This window comes from Thamnophis sirtalis, unplaced genomic scaffold (genome assembly GCF_051295495.1).
Source record: "Thamnophis sirtalis isolate CommonGarterSnake01/CBP01778 unplaced genomic scaffold, rThaSir2_p1.2 scaffold_14, whole genome shotgun sequence".
Classification (NCBI taxonomy): domain Eukaryota; kingdom Metazoa; phylum Chordata; class Lepidosauria; order Squamata; family Natricidae; genus Thamnophis; species Thamnophis sirtalis.
The window spans coordinates 11,189,052-11,198,058 of record NW_028261394.1 but is presented as its reverse complement, the minus strand read 5'-3'; positions in this window follow the sequence as shown (position 1 = coordinate 11,198,058).

The following is a 9,007-nucleotide window of genomic DNA, read 5'->3' as shown; positions in this document are numbered from 1 at the left end:
GCAGTGCTAAAACCGCGATGTCAAAAGCGCGCCCACAACAGCGCGCCGACAGAAGCGCGATTTAACTTAAGGTAAGGTTTAGGGTTAGGTTTTGGGTTAGGTTTAGGGTTAGGTTTAGGGTTAGGTTTAGGGTTATTTTTAGGGTTATGTTACAGCGCGCTTCTGTCAGCGCGCTGTTGTCGGCGCGCTGTTGTCGCACGGTTTTGACGGTGCGGTTTTATCACCGCGCTTTAGTGACACGCGCTTTAGTCTACCGCGGTTTTGTGGTGGAACCAGAAGCTGTCTCTTGACTAAGTAGTGATTACTCAAGAGTGGAAGAAGAAAACCATTAAGAATGAAGGAAAAGCTGATTTCAGCTCATGTATCAGTCGCAACCTGGTAGGATCAAGTGAGAAATGGATAAATTCCCCTCAAAACGATCCGTTTTGTTTTAATTTGTTTTGTTTTGTTTTTCCAAAACAAGAATGGTGGAATTCACACTAGGATAATGCAGAATGAGGCAATTGCTCTGCTCTCTTTCTTCCTCTTTTTCTGTCTTAGTTGCCTCTTGGAGTTTTGTGAGCTCCTCAGAATTAGTAGTTGGATGAATGGACATCCTTTTGGGGTCATCCTGAACCACTTCCTCCTTCTGGCTTGTTTAGAAAACCCCTGTCCATCCCACTGGAATAAAAGGTAAAAGTTCCCCTCGCACATGTATGCTAGTCATTCCCGACTCTAGGGGGCGGTGCTCATCTCTGTTGCAAAGCCAAAGAGCCAGCGCTGTCTGAAGATGTCTCCGTAGTCATGTGGATTTGGATTTTATTCAATTTGTAGGCCACCCTATTCCCCGAAGGGACTCAGGGCGGCTGAACAAAGCCAAGGGAGGGGAAATTACAAAAAATAAGACAAAGACAATCAGACAATACAAACAGTTTAAAAGCACAACAGACACAGCAGATTCAAGTAGGGGGGGGGACTCAACCCCAGGCTTGCTGGGACAGCCAGGTCTTCACGGCCGTCCGGAAGGCCTGAAGGGTGGAGAGGGTCCAAATCTCCACAGGAAGCTCGTTCCAAAGGGCCGGGGCAGCCACAGAGAAGGCCCTCCTCCGAGTAGTCGCCAGCCGACATTGGCTGGCAGATGGAATACGGAGGAGGCCTAATCTGTGGGATCGAATGGTTCTGTGGGAGGTAATCGGCAGAAGGCGGTCTCTCAAGTACCCAGGTCCAATACCATGTAGGGCTCTATAAGTAATAACTAGCACCCTGAAGCGTATCCGGAGACCAATAACGTGGGTGTACCGGGGTGCACCCACAATCGCTCGGGCCGCTGCATTCTGGACCAGCTGGAGTCTCCGAACACTCTTCAAGGGCTGCCCCATGTAGAGCGGCATGACTAAATCTCAAAGGCGCACGGAATGCTGTTCCCTTCCCACCAAAGGTGGTTCCTATTTTTCTACTTGCATTTTGACGTGCTTTCAAACTGCTAGATTGACAGAAGCTGGGACAAGTCACGGGAGCTCACTCCATTAGGTGGTGCTAGGGATTCGAACCACCGAACTGCCGACCATTCTGATCGACAGGCTCAGCGTCTTAGCCACTGAGCCACCGCGTCCCTATCTTCAATTCTTATCTCCCGTTAATTACTCTGGACTGTTAGTACTTCAGATTCTTCTAGAGAGCTTAAGCTTACAATAAATCTTTATACACATTTGAACGGCCCGGATCTCCTGATTTCCCTGGTACTTGACCGTTGGTCCATGGATGCCGAGCCTACCCAATAAATCTGTCCCTCCTGTCCCCCCCCCCCCATCTCCTGAATTCCGAGTGAAGTGTGGTAGCGCAGTGGGATTCTCCCCGCCAGGAGGGAACTCAAGAGGTCCAAGTCAGAAATAATGTATAACATCATCCCGCCCGCCACGTTTCCTGGAGAGGAGAAGAACTCGCACCCTGGGAGGCAACCGGAGCAATATTTTTCTAACTTGGCATGTCTCGTTCCTCCTCACAAGTCAGTACCCCCTACTTTGGAAAAAGCAGAAAGGAAAATGTTAGTATTAAAACATCCTCCATTGTTCGGCTGCTGGTTTTCTTCCCAAACACGCCCCGATTACCACCAACATCCAAATGAGAAGCTGAGGGGAGAAAAAAAGGGGGAGAAAAAAGAGGAGAAAAGAGAATAAAAGGCATTCTGTAGTCTCACTCAGGCCTTTTCCTCCACCCTTTCGGCTCCCGCGCCAGCTTTTTTGAGTCGCCAGACAAGAAAAAATTGAAGGCGCAGAAAAAAAAGATACAGAGAGAGTGAGAGAGAGAGAGAGAGAGAGAGAGAAACCTTAGAAAACGGAGAAGGCCATTCACCGCCATCTTCTCAATGGCCGACGCCAGGTTCTCACAGCACCCTCCTTTTGCAAACATTTGTCACGGGCCGCTTCACAAAGGCGCGCGAGAGAAAGAAACAAGGAGGAGAGGAAAGGGGGTGGAAGCGCGGAGGGGAAAAGGGGTGAAAGGAACAGGTTGGCCCTTTGGAGGGAGAGAAAGGCGAAGGAGAGGAAATAAATAAATAAAAATCCCAGCCATCGAGCGGTCCTTTTTGGAGTGGTCTGCTTGGGAAAGACGCATCCCCACCGAAGCTGAATTTTAAATTGGGGGGCCATACAATGGGCTTGGTTTCCTCCCACCCCACACCGTTGTTGTTTGGTGTGTGTGTGTGTGTGTGTGGAGAGAGGAAGCTGTGTCCTCCAAACAGCCTGATGTTTATTCATGAGGTGGCCCAGCGTTGTCCATTCCCGGTTCATTGTCTTCAGTTATCGATCACGAGCGATCAGGGTGGGAAGCGTCTATGGAGCATGGTGAAAACGGCTGAGGGGAAGGGGCATTAAATGAAGATGTGGAAGAAGGCAGGAAAGGGGCTGGATGCTGGAACCAAGATGGAGAGGAGCAGATGACATCTGCCTGCTGATCAAACTTCCTTCCTTCCTCCCTCCCTCCCTATCTCCCTTCCTTGTTGTCACAAAATCTTCTTTCCTTCATCCCTCCCTTCCTTATTCTCACAAAATCCTCATTCTTTCTTTCCTTCTTTCCTTTCCTCCCTTTCTTGTTTTCATAAAACCCTCCTTCCTTCCTCCCTCCCTTCCTTATTATCACAAAATCTTCCTTCCTTCATCCCTCCCTCCCTTGTTCTCACAAAATCCTCCTTCTTTCTTTCTTTCCTTCCTTCCTTCTTTCCTCCTTCCTTCTCTTTCTTGTTCTCACAAAATCCTCCTTCTTTCCTCCCTCCCTTCCTTGTTCTCACAAAATCCTCCTTCCTTTCATCCTTCCTTCCTCCCTCCCTTCCTTCCTCTTACAAAATCCTCCTTCCTTCCTTGTTCTCACAAAACCTTCCTGCCTGCCTTCATATTTCCTTCTCTCTTTCCTTCCTTCTTTCATTTTCCTTCCTTCCTCCTTCTCTCCACTTCCCTTCCCTTCCCCTTCCTTCCTTCCTTCCTTCCTTCCTTCCTTCCTTCCTTCCTTCCTTCCTTCCTGTCTTAAATGATTATAAATCTCAAATTCTCGCTGTAGATTTTGGACTCTTGCTAATAGAGAGCAAACCCCACTCCCTTCTAGCATTGATGATGTTACCTCATTGGATCATGGAATATCTAGAAGAAAATAACCAAGCTCAGGGAGTACCAAGGACCCTGCAGTTCCATACTGAACTACAAGTATTCTGTTCTATTGGGACTCTTAATAAACCAGCCCTGAATTCTTCAAGGACAGTGTTCATCATTTCACAAATTCGGGAACAAAGAAAAATCAAAATTCTGCTACAGATTGACTCACTTACTAAGACCACCAGCTGCCCTGAGTAATCATTTCAAGATGCTCTGTTTCAAAACTCACGTGCCAGGGATTCGTTTAGTACACACCAAGAATATGCTACCTGGGATAGAGAGGAGAGAGACGTAATTTTTTTTGTTCCCAACCTCGTTGGTGTCAAAATGACAAAAATATGTGGAGGCCAGAATGCAAGACTTTTTGAACTTAGAATAGAATAACAGAGTTGGAAGGTACCTTGGAGGTCTTCTAGTCCAACCCCTTGCTTAGGCAGGAAACCCTACACTATGTCAGGGTTCCAAATAGCATCTTCCATAAAATGGAAGATGGCTTCCAGGCCTGACACAGCACTTCAGACAAATGGTCATCCAACATCATCTTTAAAACTTCCAGTGTTGGAGCATTCACAACTTCTGGAGGGAAGTTGTTCCACTGATTAATTGTTCTCACTGTCAGGAAATTTCTCCTTCATTCTAAGTTGCTTCTCTCCTTGATTAGTTTCCACCCATTGCTTCTTGTCCTCCCCTCCGGTTTCCCTAACATTGTCTTTCTTCTGAGCTACTTCATTCTTTCAGGCTGGATCAATGAAGGAACTATTTTTTCTTTTTTGAAAGAGTAAATCTCTGGTCCCAGTGACCAACCCAAATTCAATGTTGCATCATTATCCTGGGCCACGTATATTTGTCTTCATTCTTGAGAAACTGTTTTAGAATAGAATAACAGAGTTGGAAGGGACCTTGGAGGTCTTCCAATCCAACCCCCTGCTTAGGCAGGAAACCCTACACCACTTTAGACAAATGGTTATCCAATCTCTTCTTAAAAATTTCCAGTATTGGAGCATTCACAATTTCTGGAGGCAAATTGTTCCACTGATTAATTGTTCTAACTGTCAGGAAATCTCTCCTCAGTTCTAAGTTGTTTCTCTCCTTGATTAGTTTCCACCCATTTCTTCTTGTCCTGCCTTCAGGTGCTTTGGAGAACAGCTTGACTCCCTCTTCTTTGTGGCAACCCCTGAGATATTGGAACACTGCTATCATGTCTCCCCTAGTCCTTCTTTCTCTTAAACTAGACTTACCCAGTTCCTGCAACCGTTCTTCATATGTTTTAGTCTCCAGTCCCCTAATCATCTTTGTTGCTCTTCTCTGCGCTCTTTCTAGAGTCTCCACATCTTTTTTACATTGTAGTGACCAAAACTGGATGCAGGATTCCAAGTATAGCATTACCAAGGCATTATGCAGTGGTATTAACACTTCGTGTGATCTTGATTCTATCCCTCTGTTTATGCAACTTGGGTTGCATCATCACACACAGCTACAAAGGAGATAGTTTTCATCTTGTGATATTCATTTCTATTGTCTCCTCAAGTCCTTTGAAGGCGCCAACAGTTTCAGTAATTAAAAAAAGGGGATTGTTTCACCCAGCCCCGTTGGCTTCATCCCTGCCGATCAAGCAACTCCAATGGGTCATCCTTGAAGAAATGGCCTTCAGCAACCACTATATATTGAACAAAGATTTCCTATTCTTGGTCTGAGGTTAGACTTTTATTGTCTCGTCTGTACTTTAAGGCAACACCAGACAATCTTTTGATGACTGGGACATTTTATAGCCCTTTTTTTTTGCAACTTCTGAAGAAATTGCATAAAGCATTGAAGGACTTCAGGTACCAAGTAGAGGTTGCCATAAAGAGGAGGGGGTCAACTTATTTTCCAAAGCACCTGAGGGCAGGACAAGAAACAACAGAAACTAATCAAGGAATGAAGCAACATGGAGTTAAGGAGAAACTTCCTAACAGTGAGGACCTGTGGTGGAATTCAACATTTTTTTACTACCGGTTCTGTGGGCGTGGGTTGGTGGGCGTGGCATGGCTTAGTGGGTGTGGCTTGGTGGCCATGACAGAGGAAGGAGACTATAAAATCTTCCTTCCTACCCTACTCTAGGAGAGGATACTGTAAAATCCCCATTCCCTCCCCACTCAAGAGGAAGGCTACTGCAAAATCCCCATTTCCTCCCGATCAGCTAGGACTCAGGAGGCAGAGAATAGATGGGGGCGGGGCAGTGGTGGGTTTCAAAAATTGTTCGAACCTACTATGTGGGTGTGGCCTCCTTTGTGGGAGTGGCTTGTCGCCCATGTGACTGGATGGGAGTGGCTTGCCACCCATCTGACCGGATATGAAGACGCCGACGACACTTGTCAGAACCACCTTAAATTACCTCACACACAGCACTGGCAGGCATAAGAATATGATGTAAACTTGTTTTTTAAAAGGCATCTTTGGTTTGCGTTAAAACAACTTCAACACACGCAATGTTCTGATTGCACCACAAACGCAGTAGTCATCCTTACCTTTCACAGAGGCACTGAGTTTTATAAATAGGAGCATGATAGTGTAGAATAATCCTATCCAAGGACCAGTGGTGGGTTTCAAAAAATTTTGGAACCTCTTCTGTAGGTGTGGCCTGCTTTCCGGGTCCACTGGTGGAACCTCTTCTAACCGGTTCGGTAGATTTGATGAACCGGTTCTACCGAAAAGGTGCGAACTAGTAGGAACCCACCTCTGGGGCGGGGCCAACCAGAGGTGGTATTTACCGGTTCCCCAAACTACTCAAAATTTCCGCTGCTCGCTCTCCAGAACTGGTGAGAACCTGCTGAATGCCACCTTTGGTGAGGACAATTAATCAGTGAAGCAGCTTGACTTCAGAAGTTGTGAGTATTCCAAGACTGGAGATATTTAAGAAGAGACTGGATAGTCACTTGTCTGAAATGGTATATGATCTGGTCTCCTGCTTGAGCAGGGGGTTGGACTAGAAGACCTCCAAGATTCCTTCCAGCTCTATTATGACTGATCTGTTCACCCTATTGATCCCCAGGGGTTGATTTGACTGATCTAGCCAGCTAGGTGGATGTCCCCTTCCTCTTTCAGGAAGAGAAAAACCATCCCGGATAGAAGGAGTGTACAATTTTTGGGTCAGCTACACATTACAGCGCAGTGGCGCAGTGGTTAAATGCAGCACTGCAGGCTACTTCAGCTGACTGCAGTTCTGCAGTTCTGCTGTTCAAATCTCACCGGCTCAGGGTTGACTCAGCCTTCCATTCTTCCGAGGTGGGTAAAATGAGGACGCGGATTGTTGTTGGGGGCAATATGCTGACTCTCTGTAAACCGCTTAGAGAGGGCTGAAAGCCCTATGAAGCGGTATATAAGTCTACTGCTATTGCTATTGCTATTTTTCCTTACCACATTTTTGTACCACAAGAGGCAATAGCAGCAATAGCAATAGCAGTTAGACTTATAAACCACTTCATAGGGCTTTCAGCCCTCTCTAAGCGGTTTACAGAGTCAGCATATTGCCCCCAACAATCCGGGTCCTCATTTTACCCACCTCGGAAGGATGGAAGGCTCAGTCAACCTTGAGCCGGTGGGATTAGAACCGCTGAACTGCAGATAACAGTCAGCTGAAGTGGCCTGCAGTTCTGCACCCTAACTACTGCGCCACCTCGGCTCTTACAAGTGGCCTTTAAACTTTGTGTAGGTTGTCTCAAAACTTAGAAATGATGAAACGTGCTGGATTCACATGCTAAAACCCGAGACATGCCATCGAAGTTCAAACTAACCACCTACCCACGCATTCTCCAGAGGCAAAATCTGGTTCAATGTCTATGTGAATGTAGTCGTTGTGAAACTTTTGTTGATTTTTTTTCATTTTTCATCATTATTCTTCCGCACCCGTCTTCGGGGAGGCTTAAAATATAAAAGACAAAAGGAGCCATAAGCATTAAACTCGGGGTTTGAACCTTCTTAATGGCAGATTATTGCAATTTGGTTTCTTAATGTTTCATATTGTTTAAAAAAAGAATAACCAACCTTCCTCAAATGCTGAAAGTTAAACGCTCCAATAGCATCCAGCCCACCAATTCTTTTGTTTCTGACAATTTCCACCACCACCCTCTTTTAGTTAAGAACATTAACTTTGAAAGCTTATAGTCCAAATTATCTCTAATAAGTGTCCCAAAGGAGGTAATTTTACCCTTCCATTTATCAAACTTAGTTGTAGGATAAATGCATTACTCGTGGCAAGGAGGAACAGTAGGGGGAAAAAATGAGCTGATTAGCTCTATTAATTTTCTAGCTCCCTCACAGATGTTATGTAGGTTTTTTTTTTCACCCTAGGAATCTTTCTTTAAAAGACTGGGGGAAAGAGCCCTTGTGGCACAGTGGTGAGAATGCAGTATTGCAAGGTAATTTTGCCGACTGCCACCAGTTGGATCATGACCAGCTCATCCTACCAAGGTCAGTAAAATGAGGATCCAGATTGTGAGGGGGCAAGATGCTGACTTTATAAAGTGCTTAGAGAGGGCTGTAAAGAAAAATAAAGCGGCATACTGTATAATCTATTGCTATTGCCATTTCCTTCTTTCCTTTTCTTCTTTCCTTCTTTCCTTCTTTTCTTCTCTCCTTCTCTCCTTCTCTCCTTCTTTCCTTCCTTCCTTCTTTCCTTCCCTCCCAGTGGTTAGAATACAGTCTACTTCATTGCATCATTTATAAGCATAACTGGAAATGCCAGCATATGTTTATTTTTGGTAGGTTCTTTCCCTTGATGTCCATCTGCTACTGAGATTACAAATGTGGTTGAAAGCTGAGATCCTTGTTTTGTCTGGAACAGAATTCCAAAATGGGAAGTGAGGAGATCCGGAAAGGCTTCTGAAGATGACTTTGTCTTCAGGTGGAACGGCCCTTCGCAGAGGTCAAAATTGGGCGGTTTTCATCCATCTCCTGGCTTTTCTTTTTGGCTTTGCTGTTAGATGGAAAAGGAGAGGAAGCTTTTTTTTTTTAAGTTTCCTTTCTTGAAAACATTGGCTGCTTTCCCCAAACTTCTCTTGTTTTTTCCCCCATCATCATCCCTCCTTCATTTGATTTTGACAGTCAAGGTTTCCAGATGGAAAGATCACACCCCTCTCTTGAAGGTTTTTCAAGAGCTTTTTGGCTGATATTCTCTCCCCCCCTCTCTCTCTCGTGTCTGTCTGCCTGTCTATCATCTGCCTAGCTATCTGCCTATCTGCCTATTTATCTGCCTATGTATCTGTCTGTCTGTCTGTCTGTCTGTCTGTCTGTCTGTCTGTCTGTCTGTCTATCATCTATCTATCTATCTATCTATCTATTTATCTATATCTATTTATCTATCTATATATCTATTTATCTATCTATTTATCTATATCTATCTATCA